Source organism: Parasteatoda tepidariorum, chromosome 10, assembly GCF_982258835.1.
Source record: "Parasteatoda tepidariorum strain Cologne lab strain chromosome 10, Ptep-v5.0, whole genome shotgun sequence".
Classification (NCBI taxonomy): Eukaryota; Metazoa; Arthropoda; class Arachnida; order Araneae; family Theridiidae; genus Parasteatoda; species Parasteatoda tepidariorum.
Genome location: NC_141764.1, coordinates 40,162,643 through 40,177,797, shown reverse-complemented (window position 1 = coordinate 40,177,797; position 15,155 = coordinate 40,162,643). Strand labels below are relative to the sequence as shown.

Genomic DNA, 15,155 nt, shown 5'->3' with positions numbered 1-15,155 from the left:
AATGTGTTAAGAAACAAAAATCTGAGATACCGGAATTTTTGAGTAATAATTACCATAAAATCACTGAATCACTCTGATTGGATAAATATTGCTTGTAAAAAAAAACGGTATAGTATTTTATGATAAATATGGATTTTACGGATGATGCACCCAAAGTGCCGGTATTTTATATCGTAATTTCATCCGGATTTTTTCCCAGTGTAGAATTTCGTAACTGAACTGTCCGTATCTCCAAAAAACGCTTGTTACCGATACGACCTCGTCATTTGTTCACCTGCAATACCCGTTTCTTTTCGTGGGCGGAACACTAAGTGACCGTCTTTCTTTTTGCGGAATCTCAACTTTATTAAGTTCATTAGTAATCGGGAACATATTAATCAATGCAAGACAACTTATTATTTTGAAAATATTGAAGTGAAAAATGACTTTTTTCCTCATAGTTTTAACAATGAAAGTCCTAAAATTAGGTTTTACATCCGACAGTTGAATTCTCCGGTCTTGTGTGGCATGCGTTTTTGGTTTAGGTGTCACTAGCAAAGTATAAAACGCCGGCATTCTATTGAGTACCCAGGCATTCTATAGAATAAAAACATGCTATTTAAGCAAAGTATGAAAAATGGTCTTGATAAAGCTGGCTATTATATGAATGATTAGTAATCCTCAAAAATACAAACGTTATTCAGAAAAAAATGAGAGTTCCAATAAGAAATATTTATTCAAAATACGCAACGAAAAGTTACACAAAATAAAATTTCTGTCTTTCTTATTAACGGAAGCAAAATTTGTATATAAAAAAATAAGAAATTAAAATTAATCAACTTGCTGCAATATTGTAGGTCTACTTTAGTAAAATCTCTTAAACTTGTCGACACTTCGACCAATATGTAAGGGTATTATTTATAATCATCCAATAACTATAAACGTAATTTACGTGTGCAATAAGATCTACTTTATTAAAATCTCATAAACTTTTCGACACTTAGTGCGAAGTTTTCTCTTATAAACAACTAGCAGCCTCTGGAGACCAGGTGGACAGTTTTTTTTCATTTTGTTTTCTTCATATAAGTATAATTTCTAATATATCGGTATTTAAAATCGTTCATTCAAAAATCAAGACAATATGTAAGTATAAAGTCATAAAAGTGGATTCAATTTTTGTCTCTTACATGTTCGTATGTTATCGAGTTGAATTTATTATTAGAATGTTCAATACAACATATGATAGAATTCAAAAAAAAAAAAACAAAAAAAAACATATGCTAATTATCTTAATGGCGGCTTTGATGGATAATAAAAGAAATAAACTTTGTTAAAGTCAAACTGTACTCTAATATAATAAAATATAACTCTTTGTAATCATGCGAACCAATAAATTTTAATAGTAAAGGTTTTTTTGCAAAAATGAAAGGAACTTTAACTGTCATAAATTACTTTTGATTTAAAAGAATACGCAGATCTAAAGCAGTAAGAAATATACCTTGAGTCAATAAAATTAATTTAAAAATATTAACTTAATGGCTCTACGAACTAAAGAAATGACTAAAAACGAAAAGAAGTAAAATACAACATAAACCAAGTCAATGGATATTTACATTCAAAAGTAAAAATTAGTCTTTACGTTAATATGACACGTTTAATTTGCAATTAAATTAAACATCTGATTGCCAATCAGTTTTATTAAACTTTTTTTAAGTCAAGGCGAATTATTTTTTGCTGTTAAAATTTCTTCTCTTTGTAATATTTGAACACAGGATTTGAATTTTAATTGATATAGACTTTAAAAATGGAAACTCTAACAGATAGTTTTCCGTTTAATGCATCAACCGCTGTCGGTGGCTGTTACGTTTTGAAATAAGAATTAGATAATTTTGTATTATGGAGAGTTAGGTAAAAGCGGATAACTAATTAAACTTAACTAATCAAAAGTGGCTATCCTCTCACCATTAAAAATTTGGATTATTTTTTAACAGGATTACATTTTCGTTTAAAGGATAGTATATGTAATTAAAGAATTAAACATTTAAGTTTAAAAAAATTGTCAAAAAACAATAATTATTATTAATATTTTAAAACAAAAAGTTTCAGTACTAACGTTTAATAATTTTAAACAGATATTTCGCTTTCATACATAGAAATATGTGGAACAGAAGATCTACATAACGGTTTTACTGTGGTTAAAGTTACGATTCTTTTTCCGTATTCCAGTGATTTCGACTGCCAAAATATTAAATTAACTCAGAGATCTAGCAGCAAACAACACTCGAATTCGCTTTCATGAAAAACTTTACTGAGAAACAATCGCGTATTTATACTTTTTTTTTAAAGATTTCTGAATATGCATATCCTTTTCCTAAGTGGACACTTATCTTTGACGAACATATTTCTGCGTCCCAAAGGTGCCCACTTTAATATTTTCCAGAATTAAATTCTGCACCTGAGTAAAATATGCCATGCTTAAGCCAACTATTTCAGCTTGATTGTGAAGAAACTGATGGAATACAAGGGGTTCACAACTACAATTGGGTATAATATAAAAAAAACGCAACTACTTCCACTTAGTAGGAATAACATTTACCATGACGCAATGCTAAATTCTATGCCACTATCCACATAAATCAATTATTAATCAAAAATCGAATATCAATTACTTTTCTTTATAATGCAATAAAATCTGGCGAGCAGCTATTTAAACGATCAAACACTTCGTTTGTTTATTTGTGGCTTGAAGTTAGGCTCGCAGAAAATGCCGTTCATGGGTTAAATTTTGTAGGAATAACACAACCCGTGACGTAGGCTATAGTATACCCAATTATTTCACCACGTTTATATTAACTTGCCTTCGTGTATGTTTGTTCGGGTGGAATTTTGTAATCGATTTTAAACTAACTTCCCGACTAGCTACAGACTTCAAATTTGGCACATAGTTTAGAATTGGATGACAATGCATGAAAATGAAGAGAAAGAAGACATACGAAGAAAAATAGAATTAAAATTAAAGAAAAATAAGTATTTCCGCGATTGTCTTTTGTTGTCGATTTGATTATTTCAAATTAGTGTCACATGTCAGCTGAAAAGTTTTGTGTACAGTGAGTAAAAAAATTGAGATTTTGGAAGTGAGTACAAAAAAAAAAAAAAAGAATCAAAATAGAAAATAATATTCTTAAGAACCACGTTTTTGTAGTGGAGAATAATAATTAAAAAATAAAAATTTGAAAAACGAAAAGGGTGGGGAGCATGAAATACATAACAGTACATATACACATACATATGCGTATTTTCTTACTCATACACATACACATCCACACATACATCTAATACATACACATCCATATACACAAACATACTCTACATACACATCCACATTCAGATACAATTACAATTACAGATATACATACACATATTCTCATGAGCACACATACACACACTAATATCACATTACTGTTATGTATTTCATGCTCCCCACGTTTTTCGTTTTTCAAATTTTTATTTTTTAATTATTATTCTCCACTACAAAAACGTGGTTTTTAAAAATATTTTTTTTATTTTGATTTTTTATGAATAGTATTCATGTTACTGATAATCTGGATCTGGTTATGTGGATATGAACGAATCTTACCCGACACTGGATACCTGGTAAAATTGGTCGGTACCGGGTAAAATTTTCTTTTTTCCGGGTCCGGATTAGTATCGCGTAATCCGAACATCCAAACCGAATTATGCTAAGTTCGTTTTTTTTAATTCAAGTTTCAAATAATGCGTGGTTGCTTGCTTCTGTATTCTTCTAATCTGAACTCAGATCAGATATAAAAGATATAAAATGAGTCAATAACAGCGGTTCAGGAGATATGCCTAGAATTCCTCTGACAAGACATTTAAAAATTACGGGGAAAAAATAGATAAACTATCTAGCACTTAAATCTTAACTCGCTAGAACATTTTCATGTTTCTTTTCATGATTTCGTTTTTCAACAAACCTTTTATTGCTTGAATTATTGATTTTAAGCAGTATGTAATTTATTTTATTTACATACTTAAGAATAACTCCTTATACATGTATATCCAGAGAAAAAATCATTTTTAAAGTAAAGCAATCACTATTACTAAATGTTTGAAAAATCAGAGAATTTTATTTAGCATTTTTTAAAGTACTAGTGTTTCAAAAAATGCTTTTTGTTTTTTCTTTCAGGATTATGCACAAAATTTACTTAAAAAAACCTGGCGTGGTGTTATGACCTGAAGTTCGATTTTTAGTTTATTCATATTCGTAAAAATTTTTAATTTTTAAATTTTTTTAAAAGTAATAAAAATTTAGAATGTATAAAATTATATTTAAGTCTAAAACTTTGCTACTCCCTACCTCCCCCCGCAGAACCTGCCTTTTTTGGGAGGAGGGATGAATGATTCACACAGTCGTGCTGTAGCTTCATTGAAGTAGTGGGAAAAGAAGGTGGAAACAGATTATATTAATTTTAAATTTTCGACGATAAAAAATAAATTGAAAATAATGATGAACTAATTGATAATTTATAATATCAAATACTTTTAGTAAAGCAAAAAAATATTTTTTTAATGTTTACATATTCAAAACGCTTTGTAAAAAAAATGCAATTAGTAAAAAAAAACATATTTTAGTAAATTTATTATTATCATAAAAATATTAGTAGTTGATAATAATTAAAACATTTCTCCTCCGATGAGGTACAGAAATATAAACCAAAACCGCATTTTAATAGAATTAAAAATAGTTGCAATTTTTTTAAGAAATTACAAAAAACGTCGAGACTTATTTTATTATTTTTTCCACCACATTTTAATGCCAACTAAAAACTTTGAAGCAGGCAACAGATGGCAGCACACGGCTCATTTTCAATATTCTCTCAGTTCCGGATGACGCCAAAGTCACTTCCGGTGCGCAGATCAGGCAGGCGCAAAGAAAAATGAGGGAGGGTCGTCATCGAACATTTGTGTGTCTCGTCGATCAGTTCATTACAGAACTATTCATCGTAACGAGTGAGAAGGCGCGTATCATTGTGTTATGCGAGTCGTTCTCGGATTCGTAAACTGTTAGTTGTGAAGTCGCGTTCTCGTTCGCGCGAAACCGCTTCACTTTGTTTCAAAAACACGGACATCTTGTACTTCTTTTCCAGGAGTTAAAAAAGGACTGCTTGAATCTTTTTCTCCCCGAGCTACCCTCCGATCTTCCACAAAAGACCGTGGTTGAAAGGAACCTAGGCCTAGCCTTTCCCCCAAAAATATTCATTCTGAAAACTCTGTCAACAAAACTTGGATTGTTTGTATGCTATTGTGAACGTGAACTGAAATTGTGCTACAATTTGCAACATTATAACCTCAGGTGAGTGAAATTCTTGTTAAGTTTCGATGAGAATCGGTATGTTGTTGACATACGAAGCCGCGTAAAGTGTGTTTCATTGATGGCTTGCCCTTGAGCGATTGGCATTGTTGTGGAATTGCACATTTCCGAACGGCGTCGGCACTGTGATAGGATATTTGTGTATTATACGGCGCTCATTACGAATTGCGGTTTGTGTCAATATATGAGAGTTCGTAAGAGCGTTTTTTAGTTTTTATTCATTTATTTTTTTGGAACTAGTATGAAAAATTTCGATCGAGCATTGCATCATAAGCGTAAAATTTGGAGATCTGACAACGTAACCAGCATGCAATTATTATATATCAATTACTGGTAGTTGATTATAGTTACATTTAGAAATGATTGAAATACAGCAATTCCGTCATATCGAAAACCAGATTTAAAATAACGAAATATGACATTTAAGTCCGCTATTAAATATGACATACTTTTTTTTATTTTATTTAAGCAACAGTTAACATTTTATTTTGTATTTGTTTAATATATAAATATGCTTTAAATGCATTGTCCGGTGATAATGATTTGAGTTCAGAATACATAACTGTTTGAAGTTAATGTCAATCTATGAAATTGGTGATTCAAAGACCATTGATTCTCGAACAATCATGTCCTGAGTTGAGCCTAGTTGAATCTAGCATATACTCTTACTTAGAATTAGTTAAGGCATTCATTTATTGTTGCCTTAAATGCACTGACATGATTGTCTGGTTATTTTAATAATTTATGCTAACGTTGCATACTTATTTTCTGCTCCTCCAGCAATCATGTTCTGGTTAATTATAAAAGCATTGACTGATTGTTGCTTTGAATGCTTTAACATAGTTTTATTTATTATAGGATTGCATAATTGTTTCCAGTTAGTGTTTTTTCATAAATCCTAAGTCCTTTGCTTCCCCAGGAATCCTGCCCTGAGTTGTTAAATATAAACACATTGACACGATTGTTGTCTTTAATGCGTTGATATGATTGTTTAGTTTTAATAACCAAGGTTGTATAATTGTTTCCAGTTAGTGTTGAGTAATGAACATAGAGAATCCAAAGTCTTTGCTTTCTCTTAACAATCATGCCTTTAGTTGAGCTTAGTCAAATGTAGATACATTGGCATGATTGTTCCCTTGTGAGCATTGATATCATTGTTAAGTGATATTACTATATTTTGCTAAGATTACATAGCTGTTTCCATAGGTCCATTTGTTTATTGTTGAACACTTCATTTTGTAGATTCGAATTCGAAGGGTTGATTTAGATTTGTATTCTTTTCCCATCTCTAAATGTTATTTATTTATGATAGACTCTTAATAAATCTTAAATTTTATTGATATGTTTGTAAATCCGTGCTTTACAAAATATGTAGGCATGTGATAAGTAAATAGATAATTTCATTTGTCAAAATATCTATATTGTTTCATACTACGTGACAGCTAGCTACTATTGTTACATTTTGTTGTAGTGTGTACTAATATTGACATTCTTAACAGATGTATAATAGAAGAATTGTTTTTATTTTACTTGCATTACAAATATTGTCAGTTTCCTAAGATATCAATTATTATTAAATCTGTCAAAAATGAATTTTAACTTATCTGAATTGCTATATTTCCGCATTGTGTTGTTTAGATTTAATGATTCTTTTCCAAATTGTTCTATTGACGCTGATTTATACATCTTAGTAAAATAATTTTTCAGCTGAAGTTGCTTACATTTTTCTTTTGGCATTAAATAAGAAATAAATTCATTGTGATATGTTTATTGGGAGGACTGCAGGGATTAAGAGAGTTAGAACTTCCTTTTAACCTGTTTTTAAGTTTTATAATTTGCAGTTGTGTTTATATGCGAAAAAGAATATATATTTTTTTAAATATTTTGATAGGAAGAAAAATTAATGAGGTAAAATGTTAAAAGGAGAAAAACAAAATTTAAAAAAATATATTTTAACGTAATGTGTTGAAAAAGTTTCGTTTAAAATATGCATTTATAAAAAGATGCAGTTTAGTATACTTACTACTGAATTTTTAATTTAAAAATGTTCGTTTCTGTCAATTTTTCTCTTTCATTTCAATAAGGATAATAACTCGGCTTTTGTTCCTCAAAAACTAATTTAAACGTAGAGTAGATGGTGTTTCAACCCTCCTTTGATTAATAATGTAAATTTTACTCTGACATAAAATCTAATTTTGAAACAATTATTGATAAAACAATGAAAAAAAATTTCATTCTTAACATTAAATATTTTTAAGATGTTAAGTAGTTTTTCTTCCTTTAAAACGTTCACGATTGTTAATACCCAATTTATGATGTTGGTTTGAAGAAAAATGATCATTTATAGTTCCGCAGCTGGTGGGAATACTAAACAGTCAAATTTCAGTTGGTTATCTGATTATTATCTATAATAATAAATTAAAAATGAAGTTTGTCTGTCTTACAACTTCAGACCAATTTTAGCTAGCTTCCTAAAATTTGAACAGTAATAATACATTATTAGTTTTAGTAATACAGTCAAACCCTGCTGGCTATGTTGAAATTCAAAGGACCAAAATTTCGGTTTATTATAACCGCGGGTTGACTATATCCGTACAGCAAACAATTTTAACTTCCGAACTGCTCCCTTTTATTACACTTAATTTAATTAAATGACCAATAAAAAGAGACACAAAAATGATAACAAACAATATGTACCTAGTAACAAAAAATTTGTTGACTATTATTTTTTATTGCTCTTCCTCTTATGTGCAAAAAATTTAGAGATGGGAAACTAACATAGAAGAAGCAAACGAGAATAAATGGTTATGACTACATTCCACTCGAGATGATTATAAAAATCAATATATGTATTTCATGTAAACATTTCAAAACTACCAAAAAAATCTGTCGAAGACAGAAGAAAGTTCATAATATCCAATTTCCTCTCTTTTGATTCACTATATCCCCCAAAAATAATACATATGTTTAGCAAGGCACGGGAGCGAACATTTTGTTCAATATAGAGGAGTTTAACTGTATGTACTAGTTAAAATAAACTATAAGTTATGTTCGAAAAAGCAAAGTTGATGAGGAGGTGGTTATGGCTAATGATGCTTAATTAATTTTGGTATTTTAAGTACAAATTGAAGTCAAAGGTAAACTATTTACTGAAAATGAAAATTGAAGGAAAAATCGAACTAATTCATTTACAGAAAATAACCATACTTTTATTGACATCAATGATCAGGGGTCTGTCTAGGTTTTTCTGAAAGGTACCTATTTTGTGAAAATTTAGGCATAATTTATGAAAAATTAAAAATTATATTAAAAAATCATCACTAAAACATGGTAAAAATATAGACTTATCGTTTCTTAAGGGATACAAAAATAAAATTTTAAGAAGTATTTTGTTAAACTACCGTTTTTCCTAAAGTTGAATTTGTGAAACTACCGTTTTACCTAAAATTGAATTTGTGAAGGTACCGCTAAAAGGTAGTAAATTCGGCCTGGACGAACCCCTGTTGATGCTCAAGTAATTTTGCTATTAGTCAATCACTTTTGACATTATGGTGATTGGGCCAATTTTAATGAATACCAAGTACACTAAACATAGGTAAAATTAAATTATTAAAATAAAATATGAACATACTTGTCACACTAACTAATTACTTTCAACTTGTACCAGTGCGTTTTTATGTATGATTGAGAGGATTATCGATTATTTTCTGCTTCTGTTATGTATATATATTCATTCTAAATGTTTAAATTACAATTAATAAAAAATGAAAACTTTTTTTTATCTCTACATCCTTCTTTCCATACATTAGTTCATTAATGAAGTAATCTTTAATTTTGGAGGGGATTTTGTCCCCTAACCCTCCTGAAACTACGCCACTGTCTTGTACAAATAAATTATAATTTTACCTATCGAAAGTATTAATTGATCATATTTCCTACTTTGCTGGTTTGTCATTTGGCTTTGTATACAAAGCCTAGTAAAATAGAGAAACATTCACAATTCCAATCCTAATTTCTATCGGAGCTGTTTTTACCTAAATTATTATTTTTTAAACAATATTTATAGTATTTTATGGAGGTATGACTTATTGTACATTGTTTTTATTCCTAATTTGTATTTTATGAAAGGTTTTGTTTATTATTTTCAATTTTATCAAACTGCAATTTTATGGTTGAGTTTGTTTTACAAACTCTCAAGATAGCAAAGCAATTATTTTTAATTTTTGCTGTTAAACAGATTGCTGCATCAAAATTATAGACTAATGATTTAATTAATTATGAGATCCCAAATTTTTTTATTGTGGCTGCACAGATTTGGTTCCACAGGCTATGTTACTGATTCTATTTAAATAACATAAGTTTCCAAGTCAGTAAATAAAGTTCTAAGTTCTCTTTAAAAGTTATTTTTTCCTGTATATATGATAAATTTTATCTGAAACTTCTTTTATTTGTCTCCTTGAAACTTGAACATATTTTATAAAATTTTATTGCCTATATTCTAATTGTAAAACTCAATGTGTTACCTAAAGTGAAGAATTCTTAATATTTTTATTTTTAATTAAAATATAAGATATGTAAATGTTGAACGTTATAATATTCCAAAAATCAGGGATAGTTGCAATTTTTTTTACAAAAACCTGGAAAATTCCTACATTATACCTGGAAAATAACCAGTTTTAAAATTGTCAGTAACAGTACTCAGTTCAGGGTTCCAGCGAGTCAAGGAGAACAGGAAAAACCTGGAATTGTCAGGGAATTTTATTTCAATTCCAAAAATCAGGAAAAGTTGCAATTTTTTTACAAAAACCTGCAAAATTCCTATATTATACCTGGAAAATAACCAGTCTTGAAATTGCCAGTAACAGTACTCAGTTATTGAGATTCGAGTTAAATAATTCTAACATCTATTACTGTTATTTATTGTAAAAATTTCACATTTTAGACAAACTGAGATGCTTCCTTCATCATATAATGATATTTATTTTACACAGAAAATCTAATACTTGGCATAACAAAAAAAAGAATCAAAGTTTTCTGATGAATAATTTTGTAGTATAGATAAAATATGGTATGGATTTTCATTAAATCTTACCGATATACCTGGAAAAGTCAGGGAATTTTTTTTTTCTGAAATTGAGTGGAAACCCTGGTTTAATTATCAAGTACACTAGTAAGATTGTTGATCAATTATTCACATAATGCTTTAACGATAGTGCTAAAAAATTAAATGTGATTGTAAATGACAAAATAATCTGTTTAAATGTTTCTATAATGCGTTTTAAAACAATTCGCAGTTTGAAGATATGTTATTTAAAATGTAAATTTCATTTATATAAGTCAAATGTATTTAGCTTTCTCCTTTCTTTCAGTCCCTTTCCATTGCATGACATAATTTTTTCATTTTATCTTTTTAATTTAATTCTGCCTCTTAAGTATATTAAGATGGACACTTTAAATAAATGCTATTTGAGTTTTCAGTTACTGAGATTCAGTATTTTAAAAATGATAATCCAATTTATAAATCACTTTTGTCAAAGATATTTGAAAAGGTTGACAAATCTTGAAGGAAAATATTTGAAAAGAGAAAGATTTTGACACACATAATTTGCGATTAAATTTTAATCTCTGAACGGAAAGAAAAAGTATCATCAGAACGACATCCTCCCGCCCTCCCTACTGACATCATTAAATTTTACTTTTTTTTTCCCTCCAAGCAATTATCTTGTTAAAAGAAATCAGTTTAAATAAAGAAAGAATCGTTTGACTTTTTGGAACTTTTTTTTTTGGCATTGTAAGAAATAAAAGCTTAATGGAGATTTATACGTAAAATATTAAAAGCCCATTTTTGCACTTCGATTGCACTTACCCAAACTCCATCACGACTTTAAAAACTGTTTGTCTATTCTTGTTCGCGTTTTTACTAAGCAAAATATTTTATCTTTGTTTCATTTTTTTGGCATTTCCTTCATCGATGGTCGTCGAAGAACAGATAGATGATAGTGGAAAAGAAGTTCGGAAAATAATTTTTAAAAAACTACCGCTGTGGCGCTGTTGTCTTCAAAGTAAAAGTTGCAGTTAAAGAATATTTTTCCATCCGAAGTTTTAAAATGGAGATCCTTTTTGAAAATACGTTTTTAGGCTGCTTCTTCAAAATGGCATCAGCAAGCGCGACGGCTGTTAAGACTTAATGTTTTTTTCCTTTTTTTTTTTTTTCCGGTTGTCCTTCACAAAAATCCTAAGTGCCTAAGTGTTTTCTTAAAAGCGAAACATGTGCACACATGCTTTTACGCTTTTTACAGTATTTTTTTTTTAATATGATGAAATAAGTGTACGTATAAATAAAAAGGTGCAATAATGGCATTTTGTTGAAAAGTTGTATTTAAAATTTTTTAAGTTTAAAGTTTTATTTTTGCAAAAATACCTCATTATTTTGAGTGTTAAGGTTTTTTTGAGAACTAATTTTATGATTAAATAAATGTGTATTTGCTAGTGTTAAAATTTGTTCAAAATTGTTTATTAGAATATGAAATATTCTATGAGCTTTTTATTGATTACAGCATATCGTACTAAATCATTTTAAGTTGCACTATATTACAGCCATATTAGATTCTATACTATTATAGTTAAACTTATTTTTTAGTGTGATATTTATACGCTTTTTTGTCCTCTTGATTAGCGCGTAAATTGTCGAGAATTTGAGTGAGCGAATACCTTTTTAATTACACTAAACATACCAACACTTAACAATACTATATTGCATACCATAACTGATCTTATGTCTGGTTATGATATGTTTAGTGTTAATTCTCTTTGGCAGACGACTTCGAAATTTAGTGCAGTCAGACTGATGTTACAACAAAAGGCTTTTTTTGGAATTCACGTGGGTTACGTTACTCAGGTAATTACTAAGATTTTTATCGTCTGATTCTAACTGTACCAAAACTCGCAATCAAAAACTTTCCATATTTTTTTTCTCGCAAATCTCAAGTGGTATGTCCCTTGTTATTCGACATATGACTTTCACTTTTTTATTAATTAGAATATTCTTTCTAGTGCAGTGGGTGTATAAAAGATTATTAGTCAGTTTCTTAGTGGCTCAAGTTCACATTTTGTCCTCAAAAGATTTATTCTTATCGACTTGCACTAAGAATTTTTGTCTCTATGATTTTTTAAATATGTTTGTGGTTATGATTTATGTATGTAAATATTTTTATGTTTTTAAGAACTAAATTCTTTTTTTTTCCTCCCCTTAATAAGACGCAAAAAGTTTTGGTTCTCTCTGAAGCAATCTTTTCCAGCCTTTAATCTTTATTTCCATGCTATAAATTCCCCCACTTCTGAAAAGGATATCACATTGGGCTGCTTCGCAATCAACTTGCTATTGAACCGATTCAACCACAATTCTCATCAATCAATTTCTCATGCCCCCGCTGTCCACTGCCTTTTGGACATCATTGGGTAAGAAGAGGAGGGGTTGCTGGGACAATCTAATTCCTAATCCCTTTTATCGCTAGTGTCCGTTTCATGGATAATGGACTATCTATTGACACATTTGAATTATCCTAGCTGTTGTTGCATTCCTAAAAATTGTATATCTAAATTTAAACAATTTAGAATAAATATTTTTTGAATTCTGGAGTATGGGATGTATTAAATAAAAGAAATATTAGCAATTCTATATTTATTTGCAAATTTTTTTAAATATGTATTTAGTAATCAGGGGTCTGTTTAGAAGAAATTTGGGTCCGTTAACGGACCGTTCACAAAATATCTTTTCATAAAAACGGACCCTTCACAAAATATTTTAACTTAAAAACGGACCCGTCACAAAATAATTTATCTTTTAATCGGACCCTTCACAAATTTGTTTATCTTCATTATTGTTTTGTTAATAGAATAATAATCCCCAGAAAGACAGATGTAAACGAACTAAATTTTGTCCTCGGCAGACGCTACTTCCTTTATTCATCCGAAATGAATATTCTCCGTTCAGCAGTATAGGCTAAATACCAAATATTTGTATATTGCATCGCTAATTTAGTAGCTGCAATTGCTGTTTATTTTTTAAAATATAATTTTTTTAATTATAATTTTACCGTGTTGAGCATAATCTTGTATGTCTTTACAATTTAAAAACTCCTTGAAAAAGTTTTTTTGCAATAACGGACCCTATTTGCACAAATTCACAAAAGCGGACCCTGGTTGAAAGAATGCGACTTAACGTTTCTTTTATATTCACAAATTAAGAGTAATTTTTTCACAATTTTACAAAAACGGACCTTTCACAAAATGTCTGGACAGACCCCTGGTAATGAAAATAGCATCATTACTTATGAGAGAAGTATGGTTTGATTAAAGGCAAACATATCATCCATATTCTTTAACTACTAACTATAATGAAAAATGAGTACTTGTGGTATTGATATCGTAAAACCTTATGATCCGTCTTATAGCTTTCACTATTATTTCTAATATAATATTAAACGCTATAATATAGCATTTAATATTCTTTTGATAAGGAAAATCTTATGATGCACCGTTTAATGTGTATTACAAGGATGTTTCTTCATTCGGAATTTGAAAGGTCAAAAAGATTCAAATAATGTTATATAGTTAAAGCATACGAAACAAGATTTTATTTGGCTCAATAAAATAAAAAGAAAAGTGTCGCTCCAATTGGTTTCAACCTTTTAGTTGTTTATGCCAGATTTTCCCTTTATTACCATGAAGTTAGCGTTAATGCAGAAAATTCGGCCACGTGACTTATATTCCTTTTAATATCTTCTATTGTCTTGAGGTAAATTTTCTTTTTATACAATTTATCTAACGTATTAAGTAGTTCTTAGATACTTTTTTCTTTTGACCATTAAGTTTTATTTTTAAATATTTAAGGAATCCAGTGTTATATAATTTTTCACTATGGCGTTAACAACCTAGTCTTCATTGTATTGCGGTTTGTAAGCAAACAATGAGAGTATATCGTTGCTTAATTAGTGATAATGAGGGAATAAAGATCTAATGTAGAGGACGAGTTATCTCGTCTCTTCATGTGAATTTATATCTGATGACGAATTATCTCGTCTATTTCATACTTTATTTGTTGCACACTGCGAATATTAAGGCACTTAGCTACTTTGCCCCCGTTTATGTTGATGTATTCAGGGGTCTGTTTAGAAGAAATTTTGATTCTTTAACAGACCCTTCACAAAATATTTAACTTAAAAACGGACCCTTCACAAAATGATTTTTCTTTTAATCGGACCCTTCACAAATTTGCTTATCTTCAATATTGTTTTGTTAATCGAATAAACCCTTCCCAGGGCAGAAAACAAGATAGATGGATGCAAACGAATTAAGTTTTGTCTTCGGCAAAGGATTCTTCCATTATTCGTCCGAAATTAATATTCTACGTTCAACAGTATAGGCTAAATACCAAATATTTGTAAGTTGCATCTCTAATTTAGAAGCAGCAATTGCTGTTTATTTTTGAAAATTTAATTTTTTTAATTATAATTTTACAGTGCCGAGCATAATCTTGTTATCTATTTACAATTTAAAAACTCCTTGAAGAAGTTTTTTGCAATAACCGGACCCCATTTGCACAAATTCATAAAAGGGGACCCTTTTTGAAAGAATGTGAGTAATTTTTTCACAATTTCACGAAAACCGGACCTTTCACAAAATGTCTGGATAGACCCCTAGTATTTGTGCCAAGCTAAAATGTTATCTGTAATATTTTAGAGCTTTTCTTCTCCAATCATATGTATGCTTAATTCATCAACTA

At 29.4% G+C, this 15,155-nt stretch overlaps 1 protein-coding gene across 1 annotated transcript in view; it reads left to right on the top strand.

The window, feature by feature from the left end:
* Positions 1 to 4,871: 4,871 nt before the first annotated feature.
* LOC107440625 (LIM domain transcription factor LMO4) overlaps positions 4,872 to 15,155 on the top strand; it is a 174,720-nt gene continuing 164,436 nt past the window's right edge. Inside the window, exon 1 of the mRNA XM_021145355.4 lies at positions 4,872 to 5,353. The gene's annotated coding sequence lies outside the window, so the exon portion shown is untranslated. The remainder of the gene's footprint in view (positions 5,354 to 15,155) is intronic.